Source organism: Phodopus roborovskii, unplaced genomic scaffold (genome assembly GCF_943737965.1).
Source record: "Phodopus roborovskii unplaced genomic scaffold, PHOROB, whole genome shotgun sequence".
Taxonomy (NCBI): Eukaryota; Metazoa; Chordata; class Mammalia; order Rodentia; family Cricetidae; genus Phodopus; species Phodopus roborovskii.
In genome coordinates this window covers 5320474-5335836 of record NW_026126448.1, presented here as the reverse complement: position 1 = coordinate 5335836, position 15363 = coordinate 5320474, and the positions used below count along the sequence as shown (strand labels likewise).

The 15363-nt window shown below is 47.7% G+C and overlaps 1 protein-coding gene across 1 annotated transcript in view; it reads right to left on the bottom strand.

Moving 5' to 3' along the window:
• Positions 1-15363, bottom strand: part of Trabd2b (TraB domain containing 2B) — a 196806-nt gene that overhangs the window by 29579 nt on the left and 151864 nt on the right. The window lies entirely within an intron of this gene.

Below are 15363 nucleotides of genomic sequence, written 5' to 3'. Positions count from 1 at the left end.
TTTCCTGATTCTTATTAAACCACAATAGACCCCCTAAATCCCATTTTGTGCATTCATAGTGTAAAATAAGAGAGGGGACAGCATTCCAGGAGGGTAGGATGGGGTGCACATGAGTTCATACAGGGAGTTGGGCAGAGAGACTCCACCCAAGTGTCCTGACCCAGCCTTGGATCACAGGGCTGATGATGCAGGACCTTCTGGTGTCTACTGGCACAGCCACACCCACTGTTTCTCTGGAGTGCTGTAAAGCAGGCAGAGGTGTTTCCTGTTGGAGTGTTGCAGACAGGAATCAAGGGCCTGTCAGGCCACTCGAGAGTTTGAGAGCTCCCTGCATGTCTCAGCTAGTTTGTGACATTAACTGTATCCAGGTGGGATCTGGTACCTCCCACACACTCCCTGTACACAGACCACTTCAGAGGTGTGTGTCCTGTGGAATTGATTCAGTACTCTGTCTTTTTGTTCACTGCTGAACCCTAACATCACAAACATCAGATACTGAAGAATCATTACAAAAGGAAGGTGCTGCCACTGGAAGCCCCCCCCCCACTTCCTGCCCCATACCTACTCTTTGTAAGAGTCATCACCCATTCACACTAGGACCCCTGGTTTTACTGAGCACTTACTATGCATCATAAACTTCCTAAATGGATTCACCATTTAATCTTTAGAGAAACTCCCAGTTAAAATTAAGATGAAAAACCCTACAGCGAAGAGACATTAAACACCTTCGAGAGGTGAGAAGGCTGGTGACTTGTGAGATGGACATTTGACAGATATCCTTAGCCAGTTACCACTCACAGGGGCCTCCCTCTGCTCTGTTGAGGAGAGAAACAGCAGGGGTATACAGATGGGGGTAAAACAGAAGCAGAGGGAGTAGCAGTCTACACAGCTCAACAAAAAGAGCTGAGGTAGAATTCCAGATCACTATCTTACTGCAAGCAGGCCTGGAGGCACCGCATCCTCTTTTTTGTGAGCATTCTTGGTGCTTCCAACAAGCAGAGGGAAGCTATACCCCATCCCTTTCCCCCTCCCCCACCTTCCCTTCCCTCCTTCATCAAACAAAGCTTTCAGCAGCTTCTCAGCAGGGACTTGAATTTGATGGAGAAATATGACTTGTTTTCTAAGCACACGGAACTCATGGAGGAGGCAGACATGCCACTGACCTTCACGACAGGGTGACAGAGGCACAAGCTTTAGAATGAAGTACCACCCTGACTTCTGCTTCCCTCTCCTGCTCCCAGAATTCCCCAGGCCTCAAGGCATTCTACTCCAGGCCACCTTAGAACAACAAACGTCCCTCGGAAGGAGCCTCAGTGGCCCACACTAGGATAATGTTTATGATAAGGCTATGACAAGGAATAACAAACACTGGGTGAAGAGTAGAGGCCTCATTCCCCCAGATGCCTGTGTGGAGTCTTGGCCACTGGGAAACTGGTCACCAAGAAACCCTGTGCATCCTCTACTGCTCCCCTCACTAGAGCTCATGGGGCACAGGGTGGCCGGAGGCTTCTGTTGAGTGTACTTGAAATCTAAATAGCTCCTCAAACAAAAGACTAAGGTGGAGAGTGGCAGGCGCCAGGAAGTTAGAAACAGTCTTGTTGTTCCAGAACAATCCAGTAAATAGTCCTATACAGACAGACAAGAATGCTAGGTCTTAAGGCCTATACTCAGTTGGTCGCCCATGTCACCTGAAGGGAAGGTTTGGATTCAGGGCTCCTGGGACAGGCCTAGGTCTCATGTTGAGGGTCTAGGATAACCGGGAAGGACTTCTACCAAGACATGAGCCCAGAATAATGAAAGCTAAATCCTAAGCGGGTTGACAGTGTTCACTGAATACCTTCTAGGTGCCAGTGCACCAGGCAAGGTCAGCATACTCTCACACAGCATACCTGCTAGGTGTACACAGAAGGGACACTACCATGTAAAACTGCATAGAAGCCATACAGTGCCGATCCTGCAGATCTGGCATACTTCTGCAGCCACAGGCAAAGAGGGCAGAACAGCCAGTGCTGCTGGAAGCTGGACCCCGGACACCAAGAGAACTGGTGTACTCCCCACAGTGGGGGTGAAAAGGGTGTGTAGAACACAGAGTGTCTTTAGGTGACTCAGTGCTTAGAGTCAGTGGAAAAGGACAGCATGTGTGTACTCAGGCAGATCCTTGAATGAAGCCCAAGGATGGAGCTTTAGGTCCCAGCCAGGTTCCGAACCTCGGGAGCTGAGGCTCTTGCTGAAGCAAAGGGAGTGCAGAATGGATGCCAGAAGTGAAGGTGGGAAGTACAGAGACTACCATGTGTGGTCACTCACAAGAAATGGAGACTGTAATAGCTATAAACACTAACTTTTGACACAGCAGCTTGTGTAACCCAGGCTAGCCTTGTACTTACTATATAGCTGAACTTCCTTCCCCCACTTTCTAAATGCTGGGAATACGGGCATGAGCCAACATTCCCAGTTTATGTGGATGCCAGTCCTCAGCCCTGACTATGTTTACTTTGTGAGGGTAAGTGTGGATGCATGTCTGGGTATATTTATCTCACATATCTTTGTTCTCTAATCATGTAACATTGATGGGTTGCCTATTTCTATCATGGTGTTTAAGTGCTCTTCACGTTATAATGCACTCGTCACAGAATGCCAAGGGGAAGAATAAGAGGTGCCTAGCATCCTCTTCTGGGGGAAGACCTATTGCAATTTTGGTTGTGTACAAGACAGCTGCTCATGTTAAGCAGAGCTATCATCTTGCCCTTGCCCTTATTTGAAGCCAAGGTATGGCTTATGGAATCGAACATGGGTACAAGTTGACAAGGAGTAAACATATGGTTAATTGTATGTGTCAAATGGATTGAGTTGAGGTGCCAGATACTTAAGGAAATAATTCTCTAGATGTTTCTTTTCTAAAATAAACTTATATTTGAAAAGCCCTTGCAAATAAAACAGCACACACCAGAATTAGCTAGACTCAAAGTCTATACAATTCAGTGAACCTCTATGCAGTTAGGACTGGTATTCAGAATGGAAGCTGTGATGCTTCACACTAAGTTTTACAGTTTAGGTATTAAATTTATGCACTTTTCCACCACAGAAAACAAACAAAAATCCTTCACAGAATTAGAACTAAAAAAACAATTAGCTTTATATCCTCTTTCATAACTCATGTCCATTACTTACACTTAGTCTTTCCTTATTCCTTTATATTTATCCTTTCTTGCTCTCTTTTCTTCAAGTTATCCTTTATCTGCATGTACATCTGTATGTATATATATGTGTGTATATATGCATATATATATATATATATATGAAACATATATTGTTAGCTATATTCTGCATACAAGAGAGGACATGTGGTTTATTTCTTTCTGAGATTTTATGACCTCAATTAACATTATACATTAAAAGTCTATCTATTTTCTTGCAAATTTTCAAACTCCATTTTTATTTAGAGCTGAGATGTATTCAATTTTATTAACATATTGAAGTTTTACATCCATTCATTCGTTAATGGGCAACAGGATTTTCTCTGATGGTTAGGGATTATGAATACTTTAAAAAATAGTTACTGGCCATTTCTTTCCTTTTTTTGTTTGTTTGTTTGGTTTTTTTTTTTTTTTTGTAAAAAAAGTGTCTGTTCAGCTAACTTGCCAATTTGATGCCTGGCAGTTTTATTCCTTCTCTATTTAATTTTTGAACATCTTTGTAAATTCTGGGTATTAGCCTCTTGTCTGAAGGATGTCTGGTAGGTGGCTATCTGTTAACTCTGTCACTGTTTACTTTGTTGTAGAGAACATTTGCTTTTCATATAGTCTCATCTGTTGATTCTTGAGGTACTGGTGTTGTATTTAAAAAGCTCTTGCTTATCTGAATACCTTGAAGGGTGTCCCCATATTTTCTTATGAAAGCTTCAGTGTTTCAGGTTTTAAGTTAAGATCTTTTCTTGAATTGGTTTTACAATAGGTGAAAAGTATAAACTTTTGTTCTGTTCAATAAATTTCAGTACCATTTATTGAATAGTCAACATTTTTCTAGACACTTCTTTTTTGATATATATATTTTTAAAAATTTGAAACAGCTTGTTTTACATGTCAATCCCATTTCCCTCACACTTCAGTCCTCCCCTGTCCCCCCCCCCCGAACCAACCCTTATCCCATCCCCTATCTGCTCCCCAGGGAGGGTGAGGCCTTCCATGGAGAGTCTTCAAAGTCTGCCATATCATTTGGAGCAGGGCCCAGGCCCTCTCCCATGTGTCTAGGCTGAGGAAGTATCCCTCTATGTAGAATGGGCTCCCAAAGTCCATTTGTACACTAGGAATAAATACTAATCTACTACCAGAGGACCCATAGACTGCCCAGTCCTCCTAACTAACACCCACATTCAGGGGGTCTGGGTCGGTCCTATGCTGGTCTCTCAGCTATTAGATGGGGGGTGAATGAGCTCCCCATTGTTCAGGTTAGCTTATTCTGTGGGTTTCTCCAGCCTGGTCTTACCCCATTGCTCATCACTCTTCCCTCTCTGCAAATGGGTTCCATATTTCTATGAAGGTATTTTTGGCAAAATTAATATGTAATTCAGTAAACTGTGAAGAAAATGAATCATTATTGGGCGGGGCTCGATCAACTGATAGCCTTAAGAGAAAAGTGACTTTTTGCACTTTGTCAGCAGAGCCTTGAACTTGGAACTGCTGTATTAATTTTCCCCTGAACTTCCAGTCTGCTACCCATCCTGAAGATTTGTCATATCTTATACCATTGAGACAATTCCTTGAAATTAATATCTGTCAGTCTCTCTATACAGCTCTGTCTCCTTACTCTGTCTTTGCACCCCTTCCACACAGATGCATTCATGCATGTACACATACAGTTACGAATTATACAAATGTACTATATAATGGTGCTTTGGTCATTGGTGAAATACACTATGAACATATCCTCTTAAAAGTACAACGGAGTTAGGTATCTATGGCCTTGTATTTTTTATTGTACCCTTGGTGCATTTAGATGCATGGATAATTGCATTAGCTTACAATTGTCTATAGTTTTTTTTTTGTACAGTAAGTAGCATACTGTGCAGATTTGTAGCTAGTGGCAATAGCTTATGCCATATAGTCTAGGTGTGCAGGAGGCTGGGCCCTTAAGTTGTACAGATACATACTGTGATATGTGCACAAAGTCAGAATCAGCTAATGATCCATTTCTCTGAACACATTCCCATTGTGAAGCTGCACGTGGCTGGACTTCAGCTGCAGATGTGGGTTTGTGTACACACCTTCTACTGGGAAATTTCTTGGATTAAAAAAAAAAATGGATATGTGTTACATGAGAGAATCAAGAAAGAGGGGCAGGGGTGTGGAGGGAAGAGGGACCAGCAGGTACAAAGGCCCTGTGTGCATGATGGGAAGCAAGGCCAGGATAAGTGGAGCCGAACAAGCAGGTAGTGATGACAGTGCAGCTAGAGTTGACACGAAAGCCAGATGACATGGAGAATGGCAGAGACACTAGGAAACCATCTCATACTATAATCATTCCAGATGGGCATTGCCATTCCCATGTGACAAAACTGAGGCCTTGGGGCTGGTGAAGTCACTCAAGATTTAGAACTAGCCTTGGGATTCAACCAACCAGCCAACCGGCAGGTCCTGGGTTCCCTCTGTTCTCCCGAGAGCTTTACTTCCCAAGTTACCTCCAATTATGCACAAGTAGAAGGACAGACATTAACAGATCTCTAGAGCCAGTCTGTGGAGCCCGTTTTCTGAGTGCTCAATTGGAGACATACATACAAACACACACACACACACACACACACACACACACACACACACACACACACACACAAAACGAGAGAGAGAGACAGAGAGACAGAGATACAGAGACACACAGAGATACACAGAGACAGACACATAGAGACATAAACACACACAGAGGGAGGGAGAAGAGAAGGAGGGAAAAAGGAAGGGATGGAGAGAGAGAGACAAGAGAGAGAGGTTCTTAATGATCAGGTATTGTCAAGGATGACTAACCCCAACCACCAGTACCTAGCCTCCCACTAGCTTTACACTGAGTCAGCCTGATGGAACTTCAGGCCAACCCATGACACCTCTGAGGGGCACACTGTCCATCTTGGCTATTTCCCAGAGATAATACAACACCAGTCACATACATAGTAAACATTCGAGAGATACTTTTAAAATGAACAGGTCAGTGCATGGTGAGCAGAGGACATCACTCATCCCATGACCGTCATCCAGCTCTGCACCAGGATCCAGATGGGGCAGCATTACTATGCTGGCCCAGAGATCAAACTAATCTGTCAGTGCAGGAGTGGAGGGCAGCCTACCTCGCAGAAGCCATCTCTGGCATGGGGTACATTTACACAGAGGCTCCAGCCCTCAAGGCTTGCACTGCAATTTGTTTGTTTATTTTCCATGCTCCATGGATAGCACCAAAGCATTACTGACTATTTCCTGGCTTCCTGCTCCTGGACTGACTTTGAAGTCTCCCAGGCTTCCAGCACAGATTCTGTCTTTACACACTAGGCTATGGAACGGTAGGCATCTAAATAAAAACAAGGTTTCTTGGAGCTGGGGTCTGGCTCTGGGCTAGTGACAGGGACCAGAGATCTAGCTACCATCTGACTTATCACTAGATGCCCAGAGTGGATCATTTTTCTTTCTGAGGACTTGGTTTACCCACCTGTGACAGGGACCAATTTACACATTCATTGACTGAAGATTTATGGAGGACTGGGAGCACAATAGTAAACACAGCAAGCAAAGGGCCCTGATCTAGTGGAGCTTTCATTACATTCACAGAACACTGATACTGAGAAGCAACAACCAAGAGAGTGATGGCTGCTAAGCAGAAAATAAGGCAAAGGAAAGGAAAGGACTGTGTGTGTGTATGTGAGGTATGTGAGTGCTGTGTGTATATGTGGTGCATATGAGTGTGTGTGTGTGTGTGTGTGTGTGTGTGTGGTATTTGTGTGTGAGTGCCTGTGTATCTGTGCATGTGGTATGGTGTGTGTGTGAGGGGGTATGTGTGTGTGCTGTGTGTATATGTGGTGCAAATGTGTGTATGTGAGAATATGTGGTGCATATGTGTGATATGTGCGTGCGCGTGTGTGTGTGTGTGTGTGTGTGTGTGTATTTGGTGTTGACATTTTGGATTAGATACTGGTAAAAGGTGTGAAGACGCTAAAGGAGGAGCTCTGTGGAGATGTGAAAAAGTATTCAGGCAAAGGACATGAGGCAGAAGAAGGGGCGGGAGTGTTGAGGAACAGGAGACCCACAGTGAAGGGAGACACCGATTGGAATTTCTTCAACGATGGGAATATCCAAAGGTATGGAAAAAGGAGTAGGAGTGAAGTAAGCTCTGCCCCTAACCCTTCGCGGACATGAATGTACCACAGCCACAGACTCCCAAGAGCAGAGGACATCACTCAGTCCCAAGTCCTCGTATCCTCAGCAAGGCCCGGGTCCCTAGATCCTTCCCCTCCTGCCAGCCTGTTGCCATTATCTGCCACTGAAATCAGAGTATGGTGTTGGGGTCAGGGACGATCTTGTCATTCCAAAGCAGGGGGTCTAGGAAGGCCATTAGAAGAGGGTGGTAGTGGGAGGCCTCTTGTTGACAATTATTGGGTGTAGAGTGGAGGAGGCAGCCACGAAGGAGGAGGCCATCTTGAAGGCAAGCAGCTTTACCTGTCTTTCTTCCCACTTAGCCACCACACAGAGGGCCATGAACTCAGCTTCACACACAAATGCTCCTGTTCTGTGGATCCTGTGCCAGCAGCAGACCCTCCCTGGCCTGCAGTGAGGGCTGACTGTGCTCAATTCCCTCTTGTTCTCTGGGGGCGCCAGGCTATTTCTCCCATGACCACCCTAGAACTCTAGGGTTCATCACCTGCCCTTCAAGCAGAGCCGCTCACATGAGCAGAGTGGCACTTGCAGGGCAGGGAGGCTGGTGACAAGGGGCTCTAGGAAGGAGTCTGTGTGTCCTCTGTCCTGTGGGAGGAGGACACATTTGTTTTCAGCACAGAGAGGCTAAGGGAGACTTGACACCCAGAATCTGGCACTGCAGACCAGCCCAACCAAGAGGCCAGCAGCAGGGCAGTAGGCTCCCTGTGACACAGGAGGTGAGGAGCGGCTGGAGCTCTCAGCCCTGGAGGCCCTATTCCAGGACCTGGCATCATAGACTGTGATATCTACCCCTACATGACTCAACAGTCCATGGTGCTTAGTGTGTTGTTCACTAGGCTCTTCTGTCCTTTTTGACAGGTGGATGGTGTTACTGACCTCATTTTATAGACAGTCTCAGAGAAGACGACACCCCATGTTCTCTGAGCTGGATTTCCTGAGTGCTCTGGCTCTTCTCCCTGAACCCACTGATTCTCCCTGCTGTCAACATCTATATCTGACCCCAGAGGCGACAGCCTCAAAGATTTAAACCCCTTACATTCTACACACGAGGAAAAAAAGAACAGGGCACATTATCAAGTCCCAGGAAAGCATCTAGACAAAGTCTGTCCCAGTTACAGAGCTGGGAGCAAGTTAAGGGGATGAAGCTGGAGAGAGCCAGTTGGCTCTGGCACCAGTGACAAGCTAGTGACAAATGGAAATCAGAGCACTTGGCTTCCTGACTCAGTCTAGGGAGGTGAAGGCATCAGTGCTTTTGCTGAGCTGAGAAAGACCATGCGGTGGAGAGGGAAGTGAATGCATTCAGGGCAGAGGTGTGGAAGTACAGTCTCTGGAGAGGAGAGGGGTTGGGGCCTTGTCTTCCCTGCACAGCTGCCATGGATCGGGATAAGGCATGAGTGAGTGAGTAAGAACCCACAGATTCTGTGGAAGGTGATGGGTGGGGCAGCCACCATCACCATCACCCTCATTCGAGTTCTTCATCATCCATGGACTCCAAGCCTGATACAACTACCTCTGCTTCAGCCTCAGACCTGCCCTGCTGACACAGCTGCCTAGACTTCAAAAGGCAAGGCTCCACATTCATTTGCAAAATCAGTATGGAATTCCTAGAGGGCTCCTCTAATTCCTCTGGTCTGACCACACAGCAATTACCCATTTACAGAGGAGGGGGAAAGGCCTCCCACACTCTCCAGCTGTGTGGGGACCTCTGCTCTCCTTGGCCTTGAGCAATAGCTGGGGAGGGTTGGACTGGAGTGGACACCTGTTGGGGGCCTAGTGTGGGAGGACCTGGCTGTGAGCACATAGCACTGAGAGAAATGGTAACAACCTCCCTGCTTGCCTGCTTAGCCACCATTGCCAAGTGCTTCTGAGGCAAACAATGGAGGACAAGAAAAGGGCTCTGATGGCCTTCAGTCCTGACCTGTGCTTAGAGACCATAGAAGCCTTGTTCTGGATTCTTCCATGTGGGACAGGCCTTGCTCCTCTCTGGGCCTCCCCTTACCCATTATCAGGTAGGTGTGTGTGTGTGTGTGTGTTTAATATTAGTCTGGCTGTATGAGGTTAGCATTTTTAAAAACCTCATCAAGGACTTACTACCCTTCCTTAGGACACACAGGACACATGAGAACTCTTGCTTCCTATGAGCTGGGTTGCTCACCAAATGCTCCGTGGCAGGGGTTCAGAGGAGGGGCCAGAGCTCAAGCAAGCATGGACAGGGTTCCTGGTTAGGCTGTGTTGGTTGCTGGGATAATGAACCAAATTGGTTCCAGGTGTGGGCTGGCTCATGGGGAGGACTTGCAGCGATCAAGCAATACTTGTAAAACCAGTGTCAAGGGGTGGACACTGTGCTGTTGGAGTCCTGCAAAGGAGCAGGGACCACAATCAGGGGACGCTCAAAGATGGTGACTGTAGCAAGTATACTATGAAAGCATGTGTTTGTCACAAAGAAGAGAAGAAAAGGAATTACTAGTGTTGCAGATGAACAAGATGACATTTTGTGGCTCCTGCTAGTGGTAGGTGCAGCCATAGGAAGGAAAAGGTGACTGGGTGGACCTCATAGCTCCACAGCCTTATGAATAGCCGTCACGGGCTAGACGCCAGCATCAGGGCTGGTGGACAATGGTACAGGGTGGACCTGGTGCTGGGGACATGATCCAGACCTCAGGCAGTGGGGGTAACTGAACTGATGGAGCAGGTTTAGGATTTAGAAGCCCACCTTTGTGGTACCCACAAAAAAGATTAGAGGGTACTCTGGTGAACAGCAGGCAGTCTCAGTCCAGGGGCCAAGAGAGGCAAGGAAGCCCTCCTTTGGCCTAGGCTTTGGATGGGAGGGCAATTCGAAGCAGGTGAGAACCACAGTTCTCTCCTGGTTTTGACTTCTAGAGTGCTCTGGGTCAGGACTCTGATGCTTTCTTGTGACCCAGCACTGACCCTGTTGTCTGAGGATGAGTTGTCTCCTTCTCCTTCTTTGCCTTTAAAACCCATCCCTTGCAACAGCAGCTGGACATGGGAAGGGCAGCCCAGAGTAGAGGGAAAGACAGAGGCTCTGTGATGCTGCATGAACACTGGCTGTCAGTGAGGATACAACTATGCTAGGAAACATCAAAGGAGAAAGCTGCAGAATCTCAGAAAATGGAAAAGCAGTTCCAACTTCTGGTTTCAGCTTGTTTGAAAGGTCAGAACACAGCACCTAGCAGGAGATGGCGGTGTTGGACACTAGAAATATGTGGTGATGGACCCTCAGGTTCTGCATGGCCCTTCTCACAATGCAGAGGCCACCGAAGCCCTGAGAGGACAAGAACATGCCCAAGGCCAAGGCCACACAGCAAGTCAGAGGATGCAGATGAAGTCAGGGTGAGACATCTGTCTGCTTCTCTGGCTCTGGTAAAGTCTCTTGTGGCCTCTTATCCCCTTCTTCCCTCTACCACAGAAAGAATGTAGATGAAAGAATGCCAAACTGAAACCCAAGCGTAGGACTTGGGGTCAGAACATAGAAAAGGCAAACTCATTCAGGATGAGCAAAGCTCTTTGTATGAGTCAGATAAGTGCTAATCTGCCTCCAGTCTGGGAGGATGAACCAAATGTGATATGGGGATGGACAGAAAAGACGGCTTTTAAGGGCTCATATGCTTTCAGAATTCTCCACAGGTGGGCAGGAAGGCTGCCCAGCCTCTCAGCCTTTGGCCAGAGTCTTCTCCTGAGCCTCAGGTCTATGCTGGCTTTCATGACCCTGCCTTAACGTTCCCTCTGTGGCAGTGGCCTTGCTTCTCGCAGCCTGTCCTTCTCAGCCTATGCGTCCCTCCTGCCACAAGAGGAAGCCTACCTACTCTAAAAAGGTCTCCTAGATCCTAGTTCCAGTCTGGGGCTCCCTTTTCTGGGCTCTTGTGACCAGGAGGCTCAGACAAAATTGGTTTGCCCTGGGGTTAGGAATGAGGTCTCTGAGTGACATCCAATATTGCACGGGTCTATGTATATGCAAGGGAACGGCAGAGATCAAAAGACAGGATAGAAGCCACACTATCCCAGCCACAGAGAGATTTGTGGTCAACTGTATGGCCTATGATCCAAGATGGTATGGTCCAGGAGTCCTGGAACATAGACTGATGTAATTGAGTCTTGATTACAAATACAGAGTGGCCTCTCTACCTCTTTCCATCATCTGGTCCTGGACTATCTGGCCAGGCCCTGTGACTCAGCACTGTGTGTGTGTGCCTCATCCCTCTACTCTTTCCTCTTGTTTCTCTGTGGGGATACTATATAACATGACTTCAGACCCTGAGGCCTAGGGGCCAGACTGCACCTGGCACCCTGGACATCCCTAGCTGACAGGCCAGCTGTGGATGCTGTGAACCATGGACATCATAAATGTGAGCACACTATGGCTCTAGAAATAATGGCAAACTGCTTCCACATGGGCTCGCCGTGCTCTTTGGCAGGGCTCTGCTGCACTCCCCAAGTTTCCCCTGCTCCTTGTTCTCTGAGCCCTGCATTTTGTCTAACTTGTGTGCCGATATACAGGTTTGTTCTGGAGTGTGCTACTTCTTTCCCACTTTGGAGCCATTGCACATGCTGGCCTAGGCATGCCTTTTCCATCATGCCCCTGTTTTGCCCCCACAAACTTTATTTAATATTTCAGTTACTGTTCAAGTACCATCTCTTGAAGATTCCTTCTCTGGCTCTGCATTAGGCTCAGGGGAACTCCCCTGAGTTCTCTCACCTTCCCTCTTTCTTTTGAACACTAAGAAGAGTTTGTCTTCATCCACACACTAGGTAATGTTTAATGTCTTATTGTCATGTTATCAACTGCAAATGATTGTTTTAGGCTAAGCACTGTAAAAGTTCTATACCAGTTTTATTGCGTATGCATTCCAACAATTATGAGAGTTTTCATCTTTATTCCCTGTTTATAAGGGAGGCAAGGGAGACAGAGTTGTTAAGTGACTTGCCATACGCCATACAGCAAGTGGTAGATGAATGAAGAGGACCTGGGGATTGTCACCATGTGCTAAGTAGGTCCTACCACCTTCTGTGCAGCTATGACAAGAGTAGAGACCAAATTCCCCTTACTCATTCTCACATCCCTGGTACCTAGAACATAGCTGTGACACCCTAAGAGCAGCCAGCTCCATTAGGCATAGCCTTCAGTCCTGGCTCAACACCAGTTAAGGGGGAGAGGGGCATGATGAGAACCCAGAGGTGGAGCCTAACTGTGGATGAGGGCCTCAGAAATGCCCCTCCCCCTCCACGAGGTTCTCAGCAGGGGACTTCTTTCCCGGGTACACACCCCTCCTCACCCATGGCCTCTGACACATGGTGGTCACCTCAGTGACAAGGAGCCTGTCCTCTCCTGTCAGCCCCATGGTGGATGGCTGAGAAAAAGGCTCTTCCTGTGAGGAACCGAGGGCGCCTCCTGGAGGCCCCTTTCTCTGAAGGAGTTGGCTATCATCTGGACCGCTTCTGAGACAGACAGCTGCTCTCCCCACTACCTCCTTCCCTGCCATGCTCTTGGCACCCAGGCCCAGCAGGCCTCAGCCACCCTTGTGGGCATGTCAGCCTCAGGAGCATGTCAGTTAGTCTAGGAGCCTTCCATCCCAGCAGCCCCAGCCCCCCTTTGAAGGGGATCAGGTTCCCCCACAAACATAATTGAACAAAAATATGAGAGAGAAAAGGTCTTTGTTCTCCCATTTACAGCGTCAGAAAATATGTAACAAATTAGCCGTTTATGAGGTAAGAGACCAGCTCTGTGTGCAGGCGGTGTGGCCTCAGCAGGCACAAGGGGCCTTTGAGCGGCTGCATGGGGGGGGGGTGCACGGCAGTGGGAAAGAGGGCTCACAGGATTTCAGGGTAGGCATAGGAGGGCAGCGACCATCTAGGACTCTGGGAAGCCTGCAAAGGGAAATGGGGGCAGTCAGAGCTAAGGAAGATATCCTGAGCATGTGGAGAGAACAGCTATTGCAGGCCAGTCTCCAACAGGGCCAATGCACTTAGCACCCAGTGGGCTGCTGGGGTCTCAGTGGCTTCCCTGCTGGCTGCCATGAACCTTACGAATGGGCAGGTGCCTCTGGTATTGCTGGTGATTTCTCTCCATACCCCTTCGCTTTTCTCCCATGGACCAATGAGGAAGGAATGCCAGCTGAAGTATCAAATATTCACTAAGGTCAGGGAGGGGGGAAGCGGCAGGGAAAGATCAGGAGGCTCTTAGCAACAGGGATGGCCATGTCTCTCCTCAGCATTGTTTTGGCTTTCATTTGTTTTACTCAGATGTCTAGAGTTATACGTGGGGTATCTAGCCACAGCGTAAGAGTTTAGCATCCCAGCTTGACCCACTGAGATTGTGTTGCCTAGTGGCAAAGCAGGCTAGCATCTACACTTAGTGTCTGGGCCCTTTATGATTTAGTCTTCTTCTGCCTCCTCTTCCCCCCTCCTCTTCATGCTTTTGCTCTTTTCCTTCTCTTCTTTTCCTTCAGTACTTTTTTTTTTTTTCAGACTGTCTCACTAGGTGGCCTCTAATTCATGGTCCTTCTGCCTCAGTCACTCCAGTGTACTCCACATCAGGCTCTTGCTTTAGTTTTTGATTTTGTTAGATCGTGTGCTATAAGGCCCACCTTTTCCATTCCCGATGCCCATGGTTGGTGGGAGTCGGGATTCTCCTTGCTGCCAGCCTGGCCACACATCATGGGAACACATGTTCCGACACCTCCTATGACGCATCCATGTAATTGCCTGTTCTCTTTGCCCACTGCAGGCCCCAGCTGAGCCCAGAGCTGGGTCCTGGCTGCGTACCATGGCTCTGAACCTTTGAGAGGAGGTATTGGTGAGGGTGGGCCCATGCCAGTCCAGGAAGAATTTCTGTAAGAAGTGGGGTGATGGGTTTCTGCCTGAATACCCCAAGTGTTTGGTCTGCAGTTACAAACACGTCGCTTTCCTGGATCTGACTTTATTTGTTTTGATTGGATCTTAATAGTTCTTTCAGCTGAAGCTGCCTGGGATCCCAGAGGACTTGCTAAAACTTCGACTGCACCCAGCATAGCAGAGTATCTTGAAAGTTAGTCAGCGCTCAGGGATGCTCGCCTCATTCTTTCCAGCCCTGGATTCTGAGGTGGGCTTGGACACAGTGCTGTTCTCTGTGGTGCAGACCAGGGACCTCAAGGTAAATTTGCACAGGAGATAACTGTGCCTGGCAACTTCTCCATGGAGTCACAGAACAAAACTCTGTCCCATTGGCCTTTACTTTCGCTATGGGGACTCCTTCCTGGGTACTTCAGGTACCACTTTTCCTGCCATCCTTTCTCCTCTACTTTAAACACTTCCCTTCCACATTATTGTGTCACCTTCCAAAAAGAAAGCCCTCCCATGATGGAGGAAGCCCAGTGATTTTCATTCATAAACTTATCTCCAGCCCTGGCACTGAAAACATGCCCAGTGTCTCATTCATGAATGAGTGAAACTCTTGGCATTTCATTTCACCATCACGCCTGTTCCTTTTCATGCAAGGCTGTACCTCAGAGGCAGGGTTCCAGCCTTTCAGAGTGTTAGTCCCTGGGGAGGAACAAGATAGTGTTGAACACCGACCAGGCCAACTGTTCATTTTACAAAGCTCAGAGTGGGAAGGAGTAATCCAAGTCACACAGCACGAGGACTTCTTTTCAGACCCTTTCTGCGATGGTGTGTCTAGGAACTGTGGACCAGTTTGCTCCCCAGTTGGCCAGCGAGGGCCCCAGGAAAGAGAAGCTCAAGGCAAGAATGGAAACAAATGGGTGCTCTCAGCAAGGCTGCTGCTTCTGGGCTGCCCTTCCCCACTCTCTTCCTCCAGCCAGGCTAGCCTCCTCCTCTATAAATGCACACCAGGAACCTCCCCTGCTGGTCTCAAGTCCATCTCCTTTCTACACCTCTTGCCAAATCCTGTCAAACAATTAACATTTGTTTTCAAGACAACAGCACTAAAACCCAGACATCTTGC